Raw genomic sequence first — 25,670 nt, 5'->3', positions numbered from 1 at the left:
ACCTCAAAGTGTCTTAAGAAGGTGGATACTCAAGTACTTAGGGACTGTTTTATGAGCATTTGGTTTATCTGCAGGGCAATGGTATGCTTTGAAAATTAGGAACTAAGGAACCAAATCCATACTTCTCAAGCAGCATGGAAGCTAGTGTTAGCATTCACTTCCTAGAGATGCAGCATAGGTACTGGCTCCAAGGTGAATTGCACAGAGGTGGTTTCAGTTCTGATTCTGTGACTTACTGCCTGGTGACACTGGATGATTCTCCCTTTCCAAGTCTCAGCTTATTCATCCGTAAAATGGTGAGAGTAATTACACTTACTTCATAAGGTTGGTTGTTTGCTTATTGGCACATACTTGTTAAATATCTACCATATGTCAGGCACTCTGAGAAAGACTAGAAATAGAGTAATGTGCTACATGGACATAGCCTCCACCCTCATGGACATGTTTTTATCCATCTTTATATCCTGAGCACTACTAGCACAATGCCTGGTACATAATAGTTTAACACGCAATTGTTGAATTATCTAATTGAGTTCTTTATTTTCCCATCCATTTAATGTACAGTTGAAATGAAATTGCCAGTGAGTAAAAGTAGAGAAGAATCATAGCTGATATTCACGGAGGACTCAATAAGTGGCAGGCAGAATACTGAGCATAGTTCATGCATTGTTTCGCTTAATCTTCATTCAGTGAAATAGATCCACTTATTATCCTCATTTTATAGAAAGGGAAATAGAGCACAAACAGCTAAAGTCACTTGATCAAGATCAAGTAAATGGTGAAGACACATTTAAGCACAGGTAACTTCACTATATTGATAGCACCCTTCAGTTATGTTAAACTCTAGCTGAGAATCCAGAGTCCTAGGGAGAAAGAAAATGAGAAGAGAAATTTAAAGCTCACAAAAACAAACACTGACATCATAAAATCAGCAGGAAGATACCTTTCTTTTCTTTCTCTATTTTCATCCAGATGCTTATCAAGATCTTGTACAACTTTTTATCTCTTTTGTTTTTATGTTCTACATTAGGTAATAATAGATGTAACTATGTTAGACTGTGTTTTATGTAACTTTACATGATAGGATTCAGTTCTTCAACTGATGACATAAGAATGCCACATAATTGCATGTATTTTGATAAGGAAATGCACTTAAAACCAAATTATAGTCTGCTGATCACTCTCCATACTGATTTCAAAGAATCCTGATGAAATCACATAATAAAAGATAGACAAAGACACAAGTCATATGTCAGATGCATTAATCACAAGGAAATCTGACAGACGATGAGTATCTGAAATCAAAAAAGTGTGTGAATGGCAAAGCAAACAGCCTCCCTAGGAGGCCAAGACCCATTCACTGTCACAAGTCAGTAACCAAATCCAGGAGTCATCTGTGCACATGAATGAAATATTAAACAGACTTTTAAAGCTTTGGTTTTCTTTTTGACTTCTCTTAATCAATTATTTATGTAATTGTTATTGGTCATTACACCCAATTTAACATTGAAATCAGGAGGTCATCCTAATCCACAGCTGAATATATTAACTTGCTTGGTATAGCCTCATGGTATTCACATGCAAAATTCCCCAGGAATAATTTATTAGGGTAGTGGTTCTTAAGGTTTTTTGAAATCAAGTCCCCTGTACATTCATTATTAAGCATTCCAAAGAGTTTTTGTTGATATGCATTATATCTATTGGTAAAATTAGAAAGTGAGAAAATCTATTAATTTTTAAGTTACAATAATAAACACATTACAAATTAATGTAAATAACATTTTTAGGAAAAATAACTATTTCCAAAACAAAAAGTTATAAGAATGGCATTATTTTATATTTTTGCAAATCTCTTTCATGTCTGGTTTAATAAAAGAAAATTAGACTTTGTTATCTACTTCAGCATTCAATCTGCTACAAAATGATGTTTTGATTGAAGTATGTGAAGAAAATGTAACCTTGCAAAGACATAACTGAAAAAGGAAGAAGTATAGTTGTAGATATTCCTTCTTGATACCACAGCAAGACTCAACAAGTAGTTTCTTAAAGAGTAGATATGATGAAGACTCTGAAATCATATCAATAAACCTTTTATACTCTCTTATACTAAAATCTAATGGTCTATCTTGAACATTGAATAGCATTTTAACCATGCATAATTCAATAAACCATGCATTGTTATTTGGGAAACATTGAATCAATGAGTAATGCAGATATTCCACATGTTGACACATTTCATCACACTATGATACTTTTTTTAAAAGCACACTAGTTAATATCATCACCAATCTCAGACAAGTCTTCAAGTATAAAGAATTTGTCAAGCATGTACATTATGGTAGATACAAGTTTTCTAAAATTTTAATTTCCTCTGAAAGTTTAAATTTTATCGTTAGCAACAAATTCTGCCAACTGTTTTTTTTGAAAGGACAGACTCCCTTTAACCATGTGCAAGAAAATTTCTGCCACATATCCAAGTCAGAGTAACCACATTTTGCCTGTTGGTCATTTTTTTCTAGTAAAAATAGTATGCTATGAGAATAAAACAAATCAAAACAAAAAACCCAGTAGTTCAACTTGCATCGCAAACAATTGCACAAATCTTGTCTTCATGACAACGTGATAATTTGGTATATAGCAAAGTGCTTTATATAGATTTACCATTTTGTCAACTGAATTATTAAAAAGGTACATATTCAAGGGTCAGTATTTTGGTGCTTCACCAGAGTATTCTTGAGTGCCATTGTTTTTCTTTTTGTTTTGTTTTTAAACAATGAATGTGTGATCGTGAAGCATACAATGACTATTAGTACAGTTTGGTGCCACTGCCTTGAATCTATTGTGTTGACCATCAGTGCAAATGTTAACAAAGTGAAAAAGGCAACTAATATAAGGATTATTATGAAAACAGTTGTGGCTTTGCAGACACCCTTAAAGTTTGTCAAGAGTTTTGGGACTGCCATGTATCTACAGACTAAACTTTGAGAGGACTCCTAGAATTTCCACCACTATGCTGAAAAGAAATAGTGAGAGTGGGCACCCTTGCCTTGTTCCTGATCCTAAAGGAAAAGCTTTCAACCTTTGACCATTGAGTATGCTGTTAGCTGTGGGCTTTTTACAGTTGGTCTTTCTTATGTTGAGGTAGAGTCCCTCTATACTCAATTTGTTGAATTTTTTTTTCATGAAAGGATGTTGAATTTTGGTAAAAGCTTTTTCTGCATCTATTGAGATCATATAATTTTGTTCTTTTGATCTTTCAGCCTATTAATGAGATATACCATATTTATTGATTTACATATATTTAACCATCCTTGCATCCCAGGGATAAATCTCACTTGATCATGGTGTGTGATCTTTTTAATGTACTACTGAGTTTGGTTTGCCAGTATTTTGTTGAAATATTGGCAGAAACAAAGCTAAACGCATCACACTTCCTGGTTTGAAACTATACTACAAAGCCATAGTAATCCAAACAGTATAGTACTAGCATAAAACAGGTACACAGACCAATAGAATAGAATTCAGAGCTCAGGAATAAACCCACAAATATACAGTCAACTTATACTGTTGGAGGCCAAGAATACTCAATGGGGACAACACAGTCTCTTCAATAAATGTTTTTGGGAAAACTGGGTATTCACATGCAAAAGGACAAAAGTGCACTCATACCACTCACAAAAATTAGTTTGAAATGAATTAAAGACTTAAATCTAAGCTCTGAAACCATAAAACCCCTGGGAAAAAAAAAAACCTAAGTAAAAAGCTTTCTGACATTGGTCTTGACAATGATTTTTAGGATAGGACACCAAAAGCACAAGCAGTAAGAGTATAAATCAACAAGTGGGACTACATTAAACTAAAAAGCTTTTGCACAGCAAAATAAATGATCAACAAAATGGAAAGACAACCTAAAGAATGGTAGAAGATATTTGCAAATCACATACCTGCTAAGGGTTTAATATCTAATATATATAAGAAAATCATACAACTCAATAGCGAAGAACCAAATATCTGAATGAAAAATGAAGAAACTGAATAGACATTTTTCCAAAGAAGACATATAAATTGCCAACAGGTATATGATAAGGTGCTCAATATCATTAATCATCTGTGAAATGCAAATCAAAACTACTATGATATATCACCTCACACCTGTTAGAATGGGTATTACCAAAAAGACAAGAAATGACAAGTGTTGGTGAAAATGTGGAGAAAAGAATCCTTGTACACTATTAGTGAGAATGTAAATTGGTGTAGCTACTATGGAAAATAGTATGGAGTTTCCATTAAAAAATTAAAAATAGAACTATCATATAATCCATCAATTCCACTTCTGGGTATATATTTGAACAAAATGAAATCACTGTCTTGAGGATGTACCCTCATGTTCCCTGCAGCATTATTTATAAAAACGAAGACAGGGAAACAACATAAATATCCACTGACAGATGAATGGATAAAGAAAAGATGATATACATATATTCAGCCAGGATTATTCAGCTAAAAAAGAAGGAAATTCTGTCATTTTTTTTTGATCTTGACATTTTAATAGATCCACTTGACAAATATAAAATCATGGAATATTTATAAATGTTCCCTCCTTAAAAACACAGAATGCAGAAAAATCTTTATCATTAAAATCACCTGCCCTCTTAATTATTCTTAGATTTCTAATGGTGTAGACTCATTCAAACACAGTTTGCATTTTACACAAATATATGGACTTAATCCATTATTTAACTTCACTTTCAGATTAGGATACCTAGGAAGTCCAAGTAGCCAAATATTTTATGTCAACAAGATTTCTGGCATCCCTCTACTAAACTGTGATTCTTGATCATTCTTCAATTATCATGATATCTAAGTGATGTCACATCAACAATATAAACAAGCCATAACATTTGGAGTTATGGTTATCATCTGAATATTCTATTTCAATGATGGTACAATGGATTGAATGTTTCTGTGTCACCAAAATTCACATGCTGAAATCCTAAGCCCCAGTGTGATAGCATTAGAAGGCATGGGCTTTCAGAGGTGATTAGGTCATGAGAGTGGAGCCATCATGAATGGGATTAGTGCCCTTCTAAAAGAGACCCCAGATAGCTCCCTAACCCCTTTTCCACTATGTGAAGATACAAGGAGAATTCTGCAATCCAGAAGAGGGCTCTCACTGAACCCAACCATATTGACACCCTCATCTCAGACTTTCATTCTCAAGAATTGTCAGAAATAAATTTTCATTGTCATGAGCCACCCAATGGTTCTTTGCTGTAGCAACCCCAACTGACTAAGACAGGAATTGCTATAAGTGGGGGTGCTACTGTAACAAAGACCTAAAAATGGAGAAGTAGATGTGGAACTGGGTACTGGGTAGAAGCTGGAAGAGTTTTGAGGTGCATGTTTGAAATATGGCCATTGAGGGTGATTCTGGTGAGATATCAGAAAGAGAATACCTGAAAGAAAAGCTATCATCTTTCTAGATACATAAATAATCCTGTAGAGAATGTTGGTAGCAATATGGATGGCAAAGGTCATTTTCATGAAATTTTCAGTGAAAATGAGAAACATGTCAAGACAAGGAATAACAAGGAAATTCTGCCATTTGAGAGGATTTGGATGAACTTTGAGGCATTGTGCTAAGTGAAGTCAGAGGCAGGGGGCCAGTGAGGGGGCACATTAAGGTGGTCTAGGGATACAAACTTCCAGTTATAAGACAATAAGTTCTGGGGATCTAATGTACAACATGATGACTACAGTAAATAATACTGTATTTCTATACTTAAAAACCGCTAAGAGTAGATATTAGAAGTTCTCAACACATGAGCATGTGCACATGCACACAGACAAATATAACTATGTGAGGTGATGGGTGTGTTAAATAACCCTATCATGGTAATCATTTCTCAATATGTACATCTATCAAACCATCACATTGTACACCTTAAACTTAAACAATTTTTTTAAGATTTTATTTATTTATTTGGCAGAGAGATACAGAGAGAGAGCAAGTAGGCAGAGAGGCAGGCACAGGGAGAGGGAGAAGCAGGCTCCCCGCCGAGCAGGGAGCCCGATGCGGGGCTTAATCCCAGGACCCTGGGATTATGACCTGAGCCAAAGGCAGCCACTTAACCGACTGAGCCACCCAGGTGCCCCAAACTTAAACAATTTTATATGTCGATTATATCTCAGTAAAACTGGGGGCGGAAGGAGCCAATAATAAGTTATCCCAGATGATGATATGGAAACAATTTTTATTTTCTTCATGCTATTTTACAAGTTCTTAAAGATACTCAAGAATTTTTCCCCATTGCCTTTCTTTTTACAACTGTGGAGAAAGTGAAGGGGGGAGAATTCCATATTTTATCAAAAACAAAAAAAAAAACCTTCCAAATTTGAAGACCTCTGAAATCTATCAGATTCTTTTATTCTATGGACACTGCAAATCTTCCATTTCCAATGCTCATCTATTGTAGCTGAAGTTAAACTACTTCTCTATTAGCAGTTTTGTTTCCATTATTCTGGTCAGGAGTCTTTAGTTGCAAATCACAGGATAATTTCTAACTAATTTAAGCAAAAGACGATATATCAATGCATATTAGGAACTTCATCAGAATCTCAAGGACCACCAGAGAGCTAGACTTAAACTGCTAAATAGCTAGTAATAAAATACACAAGAACCATGCCCATCCACTGTGGGGGAAATGTCCAAGTGAAAACAACAGGCACTGAGCACACCTGGTACTGGGTGCTAGACATGCCACCACTTAAACCCAGAAGACCTGGAAGCCCTCTGCCCCCTAGCAGGAAATGGATCTGTGTGTGACCATATCCTAACACTGCTGCCTTCCTCATCCATATCTTGTCTGGGTAGCATCCAAATGGGGTAATCCAGGTCATATGCTTTTGTACCTTAAGGGATTCTGATGCAATCTTTTGCATATCATGACAAAGCAAGACTCAAGATGTGGAAGCTATCAAGACCTAAGAGTGTTTTCAAAAGATGTTGAGCAGCCATAGGGGCCTATTGTACTCACTGACACAAGGATTACTCAGATTGAAGTAGATAATATGATAAGTCACAAAGAAGGCTTGGGACAGTGTTCTCATGGTATAGCATTCCCATTTCTCCTCACTTGGAAAGGGCAAATCAGAAATTCTTTCAGTCCAGGATGCTTCCCATTATACCTTCTCTATGTCGAAAGTTCCAGAATAGATTCAATATCCATATCCATAGGCATATAAAAGTTTTTCTAAGATACCCTTTTCTAAAGGACTGACTTGTTTTCTGGAAATAGATCTGGTCCTAAATATTTCCTACTGTTTTCTTACTTGTAATATCAGCAAAAATCAGATAAACATAGGGGGAGAACATTCTGAATCCAAAAAACCCTGCATTTGGATTGGAAAACATATGGTTCCAGCAGACATTGCTTTGGTACCATGGAAACTCATCTTTTTTTTTTTTTTCCCACCAAGTATATTTGAATAGCTGGCAAGCATCCAATTTTGAGCGGAGCATGATGGGTTCTCTACATGAGGTGTCCCATCTTAGTGTTTTTACTAAAGTTTTACTGAAGTTTTATATCAACTTCATTTGCTAAATTGAACAGCAAATCCTACTACCCGTACTCAGAATAGGCAAAATATCCATGCTTTTAAGCAAAAACAACCAGTTCAAGAAGATAGCAGGCAAGGCCAATGGTCTCTGGCATCCTGATAGATTGAAATTTCATATTCAGGCTTCTTCCCACCACCAAAATAGGAAAAGAATCTTTCGAGTACTTCCTCCACTGAGTCAAAGAATGACAAGACTCCAACAACTCAGATTCCACCAGTATGATATCACATGTGCCATGGCCAGTACCGCCAGCCTCAGAGATGACAAACCCACTCCTGTTATGCTTTTAAATATTACAATTCCTTTCTTAAATGTGAAGTTACTCACAAGTCTGTCTTCAAAAGGAGTAGCTGTTCTTATTCCCTTTGGAAATGTCCACAGGGCTACAAATCTTCCAGTGTATTAAACAATTTTCTAAAAGCCCTCTACCTTACTAAGAGAAAAATCTGCTGTTCCTGAAAAAGACAAATAGCTATACTCTCTGTGGAATATTTTTGGACAAAAAGAGAAGATTAAGTTAGAGAGTTCTATTGCATTTGTCTACCTGTTTTGGCAGAGAAAATCAACTCTTTGTTACAGAACCCGAGATACTTCCTGTCCTACACGGCGCCTTACTTAAAGAGCCTATTACCCATTATAAACAGTTCCTTGGTGTTCTCTGCCATCTCATTCCCAGCTCTCAAGTAGAAATGATCCCGAAGCCTTAATTGCTTTTCATAGGTCATCATCACTGTCATCCAGTGCTCTTTTAGGAGCAAAATTTTAAAAGGCATGTAACGTAATCAGCTGTCAGAGTGCTCAGTTTTCCTTGTAAGACAATCCTGCCTGCCAAATGCAAAGTATTACAGTGGAAAGATACGCATGCCTGAATTTAAGCAGATGTTAAGGGCTTTTTCAGGAGACAGAAAGCATAGAAAGTGGAAGATTAGCTCAAACCGAGGCGGGGCGGGGGAGATGGGGGTTCATGCACCAATTAGCAAATAATTTCCTTTCTAGCTAAGCCTGGACATTTCACTAAATAAATTCAAAATGAAATGCCAAAGCCAGTAAGCAAAAAACTGCTGCAGTTCAGCTTAGACTGATCAGAAAGAACAAAGAGAAGGATGGGCTGAAAGTGGGATTTCAGAGATGTGAGGAACTGAGCCTAACTGTGAGCTGACAGGAAGCATCACCTAGTGGCTCCATTCTTGTTTCCCAAAAGCTGGGTAGAGACATAGACTGTCAGGAAATCAGGGAAGTTCTATTTCATTGGGTTGAATATACATCTGTAAGACATCCAAGAGCTAATTTTCTAAGAGGATGATGCAGAAGGTATTTTCTTTAGTGTGCACTGAAACTAAAATTAAAAAAGACACTTAATCAAGGGCAATTTCTTGACAAAAAAATCAGAAAGTGAGAGGAATTTATATCAGTGATGACAAAGGCAGCCAAGTATAATGCCTTAGTATTAGCATATAAAGTACCTTTTACCTCTGTCTAAATTATATATCCTGTTGTGTTTAAGGATTTTGTTTCTGCTTGTCTTCGTTTTTATTGTATTTTTAACCTATATATCTAATGTGTTATTAAAAGACTAACATAAATGAGAGGGAGGCAAACCGTAAGAGATGCTGAACTCTAGGGAACAAACTGAAGGTTGCTGGAGGGGAGGTGGGGGGGGATGGGGTAATTGGGTGATGGGCATTAAGGAGGGCACTTGATGTAATGAACACTGGGTGTTATATACAACTGATGAATCACTAAATTCTACCTCTGAAACTTAAAAAAAAAAAAGGGACTAATATAGATTGGCCATTTAGGCTTATGACCAAAATTCTTCACAATGCATATATATAATTTATTCATAATTTCAGCCAGAGGGTATTTATTGCGCACCTACCGTGTGATAGATAGATGGTATGCTAGGCAATGGAGACCGAATACTCAAAACGGTTCCTTCCTTCCTGAAAAGTATAGTTCAACAGATGAAAGAGACACAGAGCCTCCTTACCTCAAGATGAAGAGACATGCTATTTCACACCTTGAGAATCTGGTCACCTTATAAAATACTTCATCAGGATGTCACTGGCAAAAATGTTTCTGGAAGAAAAAAAGAAAGAGAGGAGGCAGTGTACCATGAGGAAGATAAAATAAACGTGAATATGCTAAGCCTCTGACCCATACCTCATTGACATTTGACAGCAATCTAAGTAGACCTACCCTCTCCCACAGGATTAGTCAAGTATCTACAGCCAGTGGGGATTTTATTGACTAGCCTTGTTAATGACGACCTTCCTGAAAACTTTGCCAGAATGTCTGAGGGTTTTCCCCTCCTCTACCTTTCGAGGCAATCATGCTTTATCAGCTTTTCTACATAACGACATATGGAAATGAGCCAACCATGGAAAATGACTCCATTTACTTAGCTCTGAACTACAGATGGCCTGGTGAACACTGTGAGCTAATGGAAAACTAACACATGCTGGTCCAGGTCAACAGCTGTTTCCATTGTAACTGCGGCCTGGGAGACACAGGTGCATTTCATGGGCCCTTATGTAGACTGCCATCTGCTCAATAAATGTTTTACATTTCCTTTAAATATGAAGATAAATACCAGAAATTGGAAGTGTAAGTCAGTGTATTATGGACATCAACTTTGTTTCTTTTAGGCCCGCATGGTTGGAGAGCCCTCCAATTGGATTTACATCATGAATAGGTAAATCTATAACTTGGCACTTCAAGCTTTCTCATTCTTCTATGGAAGAAGCAGGAATATATACTTCTTTTGGTCATTTTGCTTGAAGGTTTGTTATTTATGTACTCATAACTTCAGCACAACAAATCTCTCTGGAGTAACATTTGGACCATGTAGTAGAAGCAGCCTGGGTGGGCACTTATAATCCAAACTCTCTTCTGTACCCCAACACAAATATGGAGATGGCACAGACAAAGCAACAGTACTCTCCATTCCTGAGCCTACACCTTACTGTGAATCAGTGCCCCTCTCCCTGTGAATTTCAGTATTGTACATACATAGGCTAGAGGCAGTAGTAGGGGTGAGAGATGAAGAGCCAGTCTGGACCTGGAGGGGTGTTTGGCAGTTCCACATTGTTCTCTTTAGTTTATGGAGGTTCATATTGCCTATTGTCTCCAGTTTGGAGCCTTTAGCTAAAACTGTAAGATAATAAAAACAATTCCATTCAATGTCCTATTATCCTTGTTTGCTTGTTTCTTCTCTCTCTTGCTCCAGAAATACCCAGCAGAGACCAGGTCTATTTTAGTCACAGGTTTATCCTCAGAGCCTCGAATAGTGCCTGGTATCCATCTGTAAGATTCTGGTCCTGGTTCTATGACTGCCTGACATGGTCTGTTTTGGGGCAAGTCATTTAAGTTCTCTGGTCTTGAGTTTTCTCACTATTAGACTACTTTCATACAACAAACTATAAAAGATATTCAATACCTCCTATAATCACTTCCATATCATTAGGAAAATGTTGATAATCCCTAGCTGTTTGGCTCCTCTTTTACTTAGTTTGAACTATAGGAAGTCACCTTTTGAAGGTCAAAAAGCAGTTGAATAGCAGACATTTCCTATGATTTAACCTAACTTATCACATAATTTCTTACTGAGCATCTTCTATGTACAAAGCATTGTCAGACATTGGGGATATAGGAGTGAACAAAGAGATAAAGCCATGTTTTCATTGACCCTACATTCCAACTGGAGAAGACAAAGAATAAACACATTAACAGCTGAGAATATGACAGGCCATGCAGTGAAGAGGGCTAAGAAGGAAAACAAAGCAGGACAAAGAGAGAGAGTCACTTGAGGGAAGAAGTACCAAACTGAAAAAAAGGGAATTGAGTAAAATTTACCTACTGAGTGTTGAGTGGTTGAGACTCTCAGCTATCTTCCCTTACTCCCATATTTCTGGCAGTGGTGTAATTAGACATCAGAAAGGAGATTAAAAGGGGATTCTTCTATAAAGAATATGATTACCCCAAAAGAAAAGATCTAGAGATGCCTGTTGTGTGTTCATTAACAAAATGGCTCAGCCAGCTTATATTAGAATGAGGCCCAGTCCCACAAGCTTCCAAAAGAGCTTTTTAGTGTCCAACACTTAAATATGAACAGGTATCTGGGACTGACAGATATTTGAGGAGACCCACTAATCTCAAGGTTAGAAGAGAAAACCAACCAGCAGAAACAATAACTTAGAGGAAACAAAGTCTTCACAAGGAGAAAAAAATGTCAACAAATTTCAAAGTCCTCAGAGATAAAAGAAATAGATACTTAACTGTTTTAAAACACATCTGGATAAGACAATTTTAAGAAATAAAATATATGCTATAAAAAAGAAAAAATCCAGCAAGAAGATTACATGATAATCTTCCAGGAAATAAGTAACAGAGAAAATACAGAAAAGTAAGCAAAGATGAGAAATCAGAAATAGAAAAAATACATAAAATATATATGTAAAAAAGGACAATAATCTACAAGGTCCGTATTCCAAATAATAAAAATCTAAAGAGAGAGAAAAGAGAATATTGGGAGGAGGGAATGAAATCAGTTAAATAATTCAAGGAATTACTGACAAGTCACTGTGAAGTTTCAGAACCCTGGCCACAAAGAAAGGAGCGCTTTCAAAATAGGGAGAAAAGAGTTCACCTAACAGCAATACTGGACTTTAGGAGAAAAAAATGGAGCAATATTTTTTAAATACTAGGAGAAATTCTTTTTAGCTTGAAATTTCATACCCAGGCAATTAAATGTAGGGGAGAATAAAATTATTTTTAGACATGCAAGCTTTCAAAACATTACTTTGAAACTTCCCGGAAAAGTAATACAATGAGCATTCTACACAAGGAAGCAAATCAAGAAAGAACATGTAGGATCCAAGGAACAGGGGTTGTTGAGAGAGTGATCAAGAGTCCCAGGAACATGGTGAAATATATATATGTATACCATATGTATATATACACACACACAAAGATGAATTTACATGAGTATGTTATTCAAAGAAATGAAATTACCGTATTTCTTCAATTCTGAGAGACATTATCTTTTCACATTTCAACATCCCCATATTTAGGATAAGTCTCAACCCACAGTGGTCACAGTGTAACTGGCAGCATTTTTTTGCCTTGTATAAACATAGCCATTGTTAATTTAATGAAATGTGGTCATTACTAAAAGAATCAGATAAAAGAGTTCAACGTGGCTGCCTCTGGAAGCAGTAAATGGTGGAGGGAGAGGTGGTGGCATTAAGAGGCTGTTTTAACAAGGAGAAATTATTTGACTCTTTAAATTATGTATACTTTATTTTTAAAAAAGATGTTAGAAAACATCCTGTTGGCTGCTTGGTGGAGAAGTGTCTCTAAAAGAACAAGATTAGAGGAAGGAGGTGAGTAGGGGCTCTTGCTTTGTCCAGAAAGGGACTGGTGACATTTCTCATGTAACACAGTTAATTAAACTTCACCAACCCCTGGAAACAGTTGACTGGTACATTGCTAGTCAATGACATTATGCCTAATTCCTTGGCGCTCACACACACACACACACACACACACACACACACACACACACACACACACACACACACACACACACACACACACACACACACACACACACACACACACACACACACACACACACACACACACACACACACACACCTGAAAGCAATTAAAGAAAAATACATTTGAGTTAGACGAAGCAACTTTTGCTTACTTTCTTCAGAGTAACCCTGAAATCAGGCCTGGATTTTAACCTCTCATCAGACTTTTTTAAAAAGTGAGATAGAACTAAATTCTATACCTGAAACTAATAGTACACTGTATGTTAACTGACTGGAATTTAAATAAAAACTTGAAAAAAAAAGAAAGAAGGAATAATTTAAATATATATGTATATTTTTAAATATATATGTATATATATTTGCTTTTTTTGCAGAAAGAAATACAGAGGGGATAAATTATAAACCATTGACAATATTTATAGGTGGGACTGGTAGGAAGCAGGTGGGGTGTATGTATAGGAGGGAGAATTCTCTGAGTCTACCTACTTAAATGATTTTGACTTTTGAGTTGTATGTATTTTTACATATTCAAAAGAGAAAAATAAATGAAAGGATAAAAAATGAGATAATTGACATAACATTGTGTAAGCTTAAGGTATACAATGTGTTGACTTGATACAATTATATATCATTATAATGAACAGTACTGCATTATAAAATTCAAAATTGTTAAGAGAACTAGATCTTAACTGTTCTCACACCATACACAAAAATCAAATGATAATTATGTGACATGAGAGAAGTTAGCTAATGCTATGGTGGTGATCATATTGCAATATATACACATATCTTATCAGATTTTTTAATCCACGTTTACACAGTTCTCTTTGAAGAATACTCCAGAGACACAAAGGAAATCTTTTCTAACCAAGAAAACATAGATCAATCTACTAAAGTCTTAACCCCTTAGGGAAAAGCTCTTTGGGGACTTCTTTCTTGATTTCTAACCAGTCTTCAAGTATCACACTTTGCCCACCTCATGGGGGATGGGCAGGTCTGATAGACTCCGCCAGTATTCCAAGTGTAGAAATGATCCTCTAAGATCTGAGTGGCAGAGTGGAGAACACAGGAAAAGGCTAATCTCAGATGATGAGTCAGCAAAACACTCAACCAACAGTTGTTTCGGTCTCTGTGGTTAGAGGCATTTCTGTTCTCTCTGCTTTGATCCTTTTACAAAATCTGCAGAATTTTCCGTTTCTTTGTACATTTATTATTTTGAAGTTCCAATTCCTCCACTCCCTTCTCTATCCCTAAGCACTTAAAACAAAATATTTGATCATTTTTATAGCAGGATGTAGTTAAACATAAAAGAACAAGTGGGTTATTTTCACCTATTTCTAGTGACATTTTAAAGACTATTTTCTACCAATTTTTTCTTGTTACACCCACACTACCTCCCCCCCCAAGTGTTTCTTTCTTTTAAAAATGACTCCAGATCTATAATACAGATGTGCAGTAGAAATATATACCCTTTGAGGTGCCTGGGTGACTCAGTCGTTAAGCGTCTGCCTTCAGCTCAGGTCATGATCCCAGGGTCCTGGGATCAAGCCCCATATCAGGTTCCCTGCTCAGTGGGAAGCCTGCTTCTCCCTCTCCCACTCCCCCTGCTTGTGTTCCCTCTCTTGCTGTGTCTCTGTCAAATAAATAAAATCTTTAAAATATATATATATATATATATATATATATATATACATACCATTTATCAGTCAAGATAGGTTCATTATGTTGTAGTAACAACTCCCAACCTCAGGGGCTTAAAGCAACAAGGGTTTATTATCTTGCCTGTAATATATTTCCCTCGCACAGCAGCTGAGGGCTCTGCTTCACATCCCTTTGTCCTCACCCAGAGACCCAGCACGAGAAAGCAGTCACTGGCTGCTTTGCCAGTTGCCAAAGGACAGGGTAAAGGCAGCACTGCAAAAATGCACAGGTTCTTAATCTTCCACTTGGAAAGGATAGGTCACTCACTGCCATACATGGCTTTGGCCAAAGCAAGTCCTATTGAACAAACCTAACTTCAAAGGCTCAGAGAACGATAATAGTTTGCAAGTGGGTCAGTGACTATCAGTAAACAGTCATACAGTCTATTGTACACACTCAACCAGAGTTACAGTACATCTATTATTACATGGAAATCCCTAGTAATGGAGGCAATTTCTGTCCATTCTAGCCAGATGCCGTTCAGAAAAACATCGCAATCCTGAGATTCAGAGTTTCAAGTCATTGTCTCAACTTCACTCTGTATGTTTGGTTAACAGCTAATGGAGTCACATTTTGGAGATACATAAAGGTCATCAGCTCATTAAATGAATGTGTTTCAGACCACAGGAAAACGTGTGACATGGTTACCAAGGTTCTTCACTTATCATGAAGGTCTGAAAATGTCACCCAGGGAAACCAAGAGCCAATGTCAGGCTGGAAGAATCAGTTCCCATCATGATTGTGCAACAGTAATTATGCAATTGTTTCCCATCCTTCCTCCCTAATGTTATGGATGTCAGAAAACATGTGGTTCCTTTTTCACACAAATTCTACATGGCTCAGAAAGCTATCTGGGGGCAGATGGGGAAGGATGAAGCTGGAATAGGAGTAGTGAAAAAAATATAAGGTCAGGAATCATGCCCTTTCCAGTATCATGTGGTCAGGCAGGCAATTTAGTCAGTTGCCAATCAAGTGTGGGTTGTATACCCACAGTTTATCCATCCCTATCAGTGAAACTGTGATATAATAAATATATATTTTGATCTCTGTCCCCAGTTTCTAGCACAAAGCTTCTAAAACCCTTGGAAATTCTTGAATAAGAAGGGTGAAAAATTTTATCCTCACCCCCTGAACTCCAGGGGGACAATCACCAATGGTCAATAATTTAATCAATCATGTCTATGAAATGAAGCCTCAATAAAAACCTAACCAAAGCGGTTTAGAGAGATTCTGGGTTGGTGAACACATAGAGGTTGTGGGAAGGATGGAAGCCCCACACTCCTTCTCGCGTACGTTGCTCTGGGGCGCCTGGGTGGCTCAGTTGGTTAAGCGACTGCCTTCGGCTCAGGTCATGATCCTGGAGTCCCGGGATCGAGTCCCGCATTGGGCTCCCTGCTCGGCGGGGAGTCTGCTTCTCCCTCTGACCCTTTTCCCTCTCATGCTCTCTCTCTCTCTCTCTCTCAAATAAACAAATAAATCTTTAAAAAAAAATACGTTGCCCTGTGCATCTCTTCCACCTAGCTGTCCCTGAGTTGTATCCTTTTATAATAAACTGATAATCTAAGTAAATAAATTGTTTTCATGAGTCTATGACCTGTTCTTGCAAATTATCAAACCTGAGGCGGGGAGTTACAGGAATCTCTAATTACAGCTGGTCAGTCAGAAGCACAGGTGACAACCTGGACTTGTGATTGACATCTAAGGTTGAGCAAGGGACAGTCTTGTGGGACTGAGCTCTTAAACTGTGAGATCTGCGCTAACTCCAAGTTATTAGTGTCATAAGTGAATCGTGGGACATTTAACTGGTGTCCAGAGAATTGAAAAATTGGTTGGTGTGGGAAAAAACCCCATATATTTGGTGTCATAAGTGTTGAAACTAGAGGAGAAAGAGAGGAGTTTTTTCTTTTACCATTTTTCTATTCCTGGTCACATGCGTAGATTAGACTCGTTATTGTTCACCTAGACTATTACAGCAGCTTCCTACTTTCCTTTTACCTCCAATCTGTCCCTTTCTGCTCCACCTTCCAGGCAGCAGTGGGAGTTATCTTACAAAAGCCCAGTTCTGACGGTGACAGTTACCATCTTCTTTCAGCAGCTTAAAGCTAACTTACTCTTCGGTCTTTATTGTTCAATCCACCCTTTCAGGTTTAATGAAGTATGCAATAAACAATGATGAAATTTCTCACCTGCAGACATGCCCTTATTTTGAAAGATAAAGGCATATCTACTCCTCTAAGATTCTGTGTCTCTCTTACCCAAGTGGTCTTTGAAAGACTCATGGTAGCAGTTAGGCCTTCTAATAGAAATGGAAGACAAAAATATCTTTGGCCAATTTTTGATCAACAGTTATATATGCTGCATTTACAAACAAATGTAGATCACTTAAAAATTACAGCAAAATATTCAACCATGTCAGGGTGAGGTCAAAGAAAGAGAAAGGAGATGATTATATTAAGTGAAAATCACAGCAAAATGGTGAACTATATTAATGCCCAAACATAAATGTATCTTTAAAAACAACACCTTAGTTTAGACTTGTGTAGCCAATAAATGTCAATTCTATTTGGGCTTTATTTTAATTCAATTTTGCAATCCAACCCAATTGGCTTGCCTTGGGTAAGGAACAGTTTGTAATAATGAAAAGAATGGTGTCTTTATTGGTTTAAAAAAAGAGAGGGAGAGAGAAGACCAGAAAAAGAACTCAGAACAGTGTATTTTTGCTTGAGTCATACTCTGGGTTTTCTCCTCTGACCTAATCCCTGTTTCAGAGCTTGCTCCCAAACCCCATCTCTTTGATAAATAATTCTACATTCTCAATTTTGTCTTTGCTCTACTTTCTGCTCATAACTAAACCTCAATTCCTTGATAGCCTTTTCTAATAGAATTTGCATATTTCCTAATTTGCCCAGTACCTTACATGGGAAGCAGGTCCATGTTCCAAACAAATATTTTCTACCCCCTGCAAACCCTGGACCTGCTGAGCCTCATGTTTAATACCTAGCTTTACCACTCTCTATCCCTCTCATGGCTGTTGTCATTTGTCCACCTTCTGTGCACTGAGGTTTCTTCCAGACACTGTCCATCATCCTCAATCCTCTTACTTTCTCTAACCCATTAACTCTTATGAGATGACCTTCACTCCTTAGGGAAAATAAGCCACCATATTGGAACTACATAACCTCAACTTCCCACCACCAAATCCCTAAACCATCCCTTTCTCCTCCCTCCTATTTCAGTGTGGTGATTATCTCTTACCATCAAAAGCCATCCCTCCATCTAGGCTTAGATTCTTCTCTAGATTCTTCTTCTCAGAAATCATGCACAGTAGAGTTAATCCCTCTCCCTCTGTCTCTCTCACCCTCCCTCTTCTTCTCCACAACTTCTCCTCTTTCCTATAGCATTGAGCTATGTGCTCTCTCTATAAACTCAAACAATCAATTAAAAAAATCCTCCCTAACTCCATAACCTTCCCATCCATCATCTTATTTCCTTCCTTTCACTGTTAATTTTTTTAGTTGGCTTTATTTCCCCCAACCCCCCACTATTCATTCTAAATCTGGCTCTTGGGCCCACTGTCCCACTTGACATTTCTGCTCTTGCCAAGGTCATCATTGTCCTCCAGGATACTACATCTTGCCAATACAATGCAATAATCCTTTTTTCCTAAAACCCTGTCTGCCCATCATCTCTTTTACAACTTTCTTCCTATCTCATTTGTTGGCAATTCCCTCTCATGAACCATTGAATGCTGGGGTCTTAAAGGGAGGACTATGTCTGAAGTCCTCGCCCCGCTCACTTTACCCTCTCTTCACATCATCCCCTCCTATGGCCTTGTAGTATACACCACTGGTAGTCTGTAGCTCCCCTCACCCACCTGTACCAGTCTGTGGGCCTTTCCCCTGGTTTAGGTCTGCTTTTACTTTCAATGACCTCTGGGACTTTCTTTGGGGCTTTGGAGCTGGTCTTAACACATTTCTGGGATGACTCCTAGAACCTTGGGGGGAAAATGTGGTTCACATTAAATGAGGTGGAGATGTCCGAACAATGTCCACAGAGTTCTGAGGAAATGATCTCAGGGCCCAGAGATGTGGGCATCCTACAATGGTTCTGTTGTAGAATACCAGAGAATCCATCCAATAATGGAGGAGAGAAAAACGCAGACCTGGTTGTTGGTAGACCAGCTTGGTATGTTGGTACTAACTAAAAATCGGGGGTGCCTGGGTGGCTCAGTCGTTAAGTGTCTGCCTTCAGCTCAGGTCATGATCCCAGAGTCCTGGGATCAAGCCCCGCATTGGGCTCCCTACTCCGCGGGAAGCCTGCTTCTCCCTCTCCCCCTCCCCTTGCTTGTGTTCCCTCTCTCTCTGTGTCTCTCTCTGTCAAATAAATAAAATCTTTAAAAACAAAAAAAAACAAAACAAAAACCTAAAAATCGATTGCTGCTTGTGTCACACATACTGTATAACCCAGACATTGTTGTCCTGAAAGAGAATGGAAGAGCCCCTTGAAGGAACTTCTAAGGTGCCAGCTTGGAGATGATACACTATGAGGTTGGGGTGTTGGTTCCTGAGGTAGCATATACTTTATGCCAATGCTCATTATGTGAGCATTCTCTGACGGGTAGAATATATGAATCTGGAAGCCAAGGAGTGCAATTAGAAAGAATTCAGTCATCTCATTCCCAGGGACCCACTGGTCACTTGGGAAATTTGTGGTTCTGGAAAACCAAACCAAAGCACGCTTTAATTAACATCTCTATGGTGACCCACATCGGACCTCTAACTTTCTTATGAGCTCCAAAGCTGAATATATAACCACCTATCTGATTTTTAAGTTAGATACCTCACAGGCATCTGAAACCTCATGGGTCCAAAATTGCACTTCCCAGCTCCCCTGTCCTGTAGTGTAGCACTATAAGTGAGAAGTACTGCCATCAACTCAGGAACCCCAGCCTGAAATCTGGAGTCGTCTTTTAACTCAGTTTTTTATCCACCATATCAAATCAACTAGCACATATTTTTTTTTCAATTCTATCTTCTAAATATCACTCCTGTTCTCCAAGAGGAAGAACACTTATTATTAGCACTTCTCTCCCGTCCAACTGATACCATCCAAGTTCAAACTTTGTCATTTCTCAGTGAGACCACTGCAACACCCTACAGGGCAGCAGCCTCCAAAATCATCCCCGATGATCCTCACTTTCTGGTATTCACACCATTACATAATCCTTTCTCTTTTCACTTCTAATAAAAATAGAATACATAGGACAATGATGGGAGGTCCCTTCTGAAATGGTTACAAAGGAATCTGTCTTTCATCTTGCTCTTCGTCTCTCACTCTCTCCTTTGCTCTGAAAGAAGCCAGCTGCCATGTTGTCAGCTGCCCTATGGAGAGATCCAAAAGACAAGGAACTGAGGGAAGCCACCAGCAAGGAACTGAAATCATCAGTCCAGTAGTCCATGAGGAAATGAAGCCTACCAACAGCCACATGAGTGACCATGGGGGTGTCAACTCCCACAATTGAGCTTCAGATGTGACAGCAGCCCTGGCTGACACCTTGAGATCTGCCTTGTGAGGCCTTGAGCCAGGGGCACCCAAATAAGCTGGGCATGGACTCCTGACCTACACGAACTATGAGACAGTAAGTGTTTGTTGGAAGCTAAGTCTTGGAGAAATTTGTGATGCAGTAATAGATTCTGCATCCAGCCTCCCAGCTGGTCTCCACTTGTGCATTTCTTACCTCTTCCAATCAATCTTTTCACAGAAGCCAAAGTTTTATTTTAAAAGTAAAAATGTAATTGTGTCAGGCTAACCCATTCCCTCACCCCCTCCCCTCCAGAACCCTCAGTTTGTTTCTCAGAGTCCACAGTCTCTCATGGTATTAAAGAGGGCACATACTGCATGGAGCACTGGGTGTTATAAACAAACAATGAATCATGGAATGTTACATCAAAAACTAATGATGTAATGTATGGTGATTAACATAATAAAAAAAATATATATATATAATTGTGTCATTTTCCTATTTAAACCCTTAACTTGCATCCTATCGCTATTGGAATTAAGCCCAAATCCTTACCCTGGCCTTTGAAGCCCCCATAATCTGGCCCCCGCCTGCTTTTTTGGGCTCATATCACATTTTTATTCCCCTTACTCACCCTGAACCAACCCCACAGACCTTTGTCTAAGGTTTTTTGTGTTTTTTTTTGGTTGTTTGTTTTTAGTGCACCACATTCCTTCCTACCTCACATACACTGTTCCCTCTGCCTGGACTGTGCATCCCCTTACTCTTGCTCTGCTCATTGCTATCCTTCTCTTAGATCTTCACCAGATGCGATCTCCCTCAGTAGGCTTCATTGATTCCATCCCAGACTAAGTTGAGCCCCCTGCTACATATTCTCCTTACATATCACACCAACATGACAAGGGACATTTGTTCCTGTTCTGTCAGACTATCTCGCCAAACTATAAACTCCCTGAGGGCAGAGAAGATAACTCTCTTGTTCAGATCTTTAACCCCAGTGTTAGCACAGTGTCTGGCGTGTGATAAGAACTTCGTAAATAGTTCCTGAAGAAAAGGAATAAATGATAAAATGAATGATAAAAATACAGTAAAGAAATAGGTAAAAGCGATTAAGAAGTACAAACTTCTAGTTACAAGATAAATAAGTCACAGAGATGAGAAGTAGAAAATAGGGAATCTAGTCCATAAGTATATAATGGTGATATATGGTAATAATGTTTAGTGACAGTGACTACACTTAACATGGTGAGCAATGAGTAATATATAGAATGGTTGAATCATTATATTGCACACCTGAAACTAATAACACTGTATGTTAATTATACATCAATTAACAGAAATATCACACTCATGGCAAAAAAATCTTATTGTTTGGTATGTGTTCCTTATAAAAAGTAATTCTATGTTAAAACATCTCAAAACAATATGGAGGTTCCACAAAAAGTTGAAAATAGAGCTACCCTATGACTGAGCAGTTGCACTACTGGGTATTTACCCCAAAGACACAAACGTAGTGACCCGAAAGGGCATGTGCATCCCAATATTTATAGCAGCAATGTCCACAATAGCCAAACTATGGAAAGAGCCTAGATGTCCATCAACATATGAATGGATAAAGAAGATGTGGTATATATTTACAATGGAATATTATGCAGCCATCAAAAAATGAAATCTTGCCATTTGCAATGACATGGATGGAACTAGAGGGTATTATGCTAAGTGAAATAAGTCAATCAGAGAAAGATAAGTATCATATGATCTCACTGATATGAAGAATTTGAGAAACAAGACAAAGGATTATAGGGGAAGGGAGGAAAAAATGAAACAAGATGAAACCAGAGAGGGAGACAAACCATAAGAGACTCTTAATCTCAGGAAACAAACTGAGGGTTGCTGGAGTGGAGGGGGGTGGGAGGGACGGGGTGGCTGGGTGATAGACACTGGGGAGAGTATCTACTATGGTAAGCGCTGTGAATTGTGTAAGACTGATGAATCACAGACCTGTAGCCCTGAAACAAATAATACATTATATGTTAATAAAAAATTTAAAAAAAAAACATCTTTTCTCAAACTGTTACTTAAAAGGTAGAGAGTTACGAATGGCAAGTGAAAGGCTGGATCAAAGAAACAGCAATATCATGGAACCCAATGCTAAGTCAGAAGCCCTATTAAATAAGCCCAGAATCAATATATAATCTCACTGGCCCAGGGCCCCTTTTCCTGGAAAACTGGCATCAATAAATTAGTACAGCTCAGGAATAAATGAATACTTATTAAGCAAGCATAGATTAAGGTTTCTTTGGGTTAAGAACCTCTTTGGGGGAGAGGAAAATTTATGTCCATCAGTAATTCATTGAAGTTTGCTAACACCATAGAGACCACTGAGGCTGGGAAGATTCACTGTTAGATACCATTTCCACAGCTATAGCAAATTGATTGCATCTACAAGAGACGTGTCAACATTCGCCACTGGAAAAGAAACCGATGTGCAAAATACAAATTGAGTTTCATTTCCCTATTCACCCTCATACACATAAACACATCAAGCCTACTGAAGAGCCACAGAACTCAACAAGAAAGGCAAGGTGTCGACAGAATCATCTGTGTTGAAATGCTGACCCCTTGTGTCTAGAAGACATTAAAACCTGTGATTCTGTGCTTAAATACTCCATCCGATTTTTTAGCTTTGTTTGTATAATAACGAAGGAACCAAGACAAACAAATTTCAAATATAATTCAGCCTGGGAAATCCCGCTTGGCAGAGAAAACATACACTGGCTGCCCTCCAGTCACGTCAGCCTATCTGTTGTCCGCAGAGAGGTAAAGCTAGGTACTAGTCACTCATTCCCTTTCACCCAGGAAGGATACAGTCATCAGAGGCAAATTAATCTAGCATATCCCCACAAAACCAAAACAAGTGAGGACATAAAGGAAAAGTAGAATATGAGGCATTTCTCAGTAAGTCACAGTCCAGTTAGAATACTTACCCTGCCCGCTACCTGTTTTTTGCTCATTCAAATCAGAATTCTTTTCGTGACATATGGGCCACTGCTTGCTTTCACGGGTAATACACGATTTACTTCTCACACTGTTTGATTGATACCTTATTTAGCCTTGGAGGAGTGAGGAGATTAATATTAAAAAAATAAGTAACTACCCGTTCGTGAGAAAACAATTCATCATGGGGAAAAATGTTCAAACGTTTCATTTGCTTATCCAGTCATCAAAACAGTTACGTACTGACTATATGCCAGGCTCTACAAGAATATCCCTTATTCCTTCCTCATCCTAACACGCGCTGCCCTCTTGTGTAACTGCCTCCCATCAGGAACCGTTGGTGTAAATCCTCCTCATTAGAACTCGTGGTACTGTTCTTTAATATTGTCCCTTGCCCCATCTCCCAATCCCCCTAAAATGTGGGTCTGCCTTAAAGTTATCCCCCTGACCACGCTGGGCTATTTGTTCCATCAAGGCCACAAAGGTAAATGTAAAATCATAGATGAGTAGGAGTTTTAGCCCAAGGCTTTTTAGCACGGATGTATTGAGCATTGGTTTATCTAGGTGCTCAGATGAATGTTTGATCATACCTAAAGCAACATCATTTGTACATCACACTACTGTTTTCTGAACCACTAAGAAAAAAATAATGCTGATTAAACTACTGCAATGCCTAAAATGATAGTCCTGTGGCTTTGAAATTTATTTTGTATATTCACAGAGATTTAGGAATTTCTTCTGCTTTCAACTGACTGCTTAACAAGTTATATTTCATGTGTATCTCAGTAACAAGATGAAACTCGGCTTCATCTACTTAGGGGCAGCTTCCTCATGTAGATGCTATAAAGCATGCAATCGTTGCTTTAAAAGGAAATGTGGAAAAGAAAAAAAAAAGCCTCTTAAGTATTAACACCATAATTTTGAAACTAAAGGATATTTTAACTTCCTCCTCTCCAAAAATGAAGAAAGGAATTTATTTCAGAATACAAGCCAGAACTTTAAACTGGAAACATATAGCTTCATTTTAAAAAATGAATAAGTTGTCCTTATTTCTCATTTTTCCATGGACAGTTAAGTAATTTATTTTGGGGACGGCTGGGTGGCTCAGATGGTTAAGCGTCTGCCTTCGGCTCAGGTCATGATCCGCGGGTCCTGGGATTGAGTCCCACATCGGGCTCCTGGCTCAGCAGGAGCCTGCTTCTCCCTCTCCCTCTGCCTCTCTCCCTGCTCATGCTCTCTCTATCTCTGCGTCTCAGATGAATAAATAAAATCTTTAAAAAAATAAATAAATAAAAATAAAATTCTAAAAATAAATAAATTATTTATTTTGGCCAGGTGCCAGTACTGTGAGGGTCATTTGGAAAACTGCAATCTAGAGCTGAGGTCTTCACGGTTTTTTGCTCATGCATCCCTAACAGAATTTTTAAAATCTATACATGCCGTATTTTTAAGGTGAGGTTAATGTTTTTCGCCATCACAGCATTTATGTAACTATAAACTATGTATGGGTGTATTGTAAATGTTGCTATTTAAAAATAAAACTTTTATCATAGCTTGTTTTAAAAATACGGAATTGCAATCATTCTAAGGAGAAAATATTTGCTTCAATACCAAACGTAAGCCCCATTGCCCTACTCCCACGCCTTCCTTCATCCACAATTACTTTTTGTTTCAATGCTAAGCACAATATTATAATTTTGAAGATATTTTAGATGACACTGAAGTCCATTCATGCAGTACCAAAAACGCACCTCACTCACGCAGCAACAATAACTTGAATCACCAAAACCAGGTTCCGGCGCTCTCGGAACGTGACTAACAATGACCATGGAACGTATGCCAGTTGCAGCGATGTGAAATTCCTCTGAATTGAGGAAATGTGGTTGGGTGACTTCAGTGAGAGGGAGACGCGTGGGTAGTACGAGCAAAGAGCTGGTCTCCGCCTACTTGAGAGTGAATTCAACTCTTATTTATGAGACCCACTGACTTTCCGTTTTAGAATGAGGATCCGGCCCTTAAAGAGTCTCTCCACATACCTCAGATATGGGCCTGCTTAAAAGGAGGGAGGCAGGGGACGCCAGGCAGCGACAGGTCTCGGGACAATGGTTCTCCCAGTGTGATTTCCAGACTAGCAGCGCCAGCCTCTTCTGGGCTTGAAACGTACATTCTCAGCCGCAACCCAGGCCTGTTGAATTTGGGGCGGGGTCCAGCACGCGGTGTTTCAATAAGCCTTCCAGGTGATTTCCATGCAAGCTAAAGTCTGAGAACC

At 38.4% G+C, this 25,670-nt stretch overlaps 1 long non-coding RNA gene across 1 annotated transcript; it reads right to left on the bottom strand.

The window, feature by feature from the left end:
• Nucleotides 1-594: 594 nt before the first annotated feature.
• LOC113929943 lies at nt 595-25,550 on the bottom strand. The gene is made up of 3 exons (XR_003522364.2): nt 25,438-25,550; nt 9,612-9,700; nt 595-863 (listed from the first exon to the last, which is right to left on the bottom strand). It is a non-coding gene; the product is annotated as an uncharacterized LOC113929943 (long non-coding RNA).
• Between the last annotated feature and the right edge of the window lie 120 nt (nt 25,551-25,670).

Source organism: Zalophus californianus, chromosome 5, assembly GCF_009762305.2.
Source record: "Zalophus californianus isolate mZalCal1 chromosome 5, mZalCal1.pri.v2, whole genome shotgun sequence".
In the NCBI taxonomy this organism is placed as follows: Eukaryota; Metazoa; Chordata; class Mammalia; order Carnivora; family Otariidae; genus Zalophus; species Zalophus californianus.
This window is presented reverse-complemented; position numbering and strand designations above follow the sequence as displayed.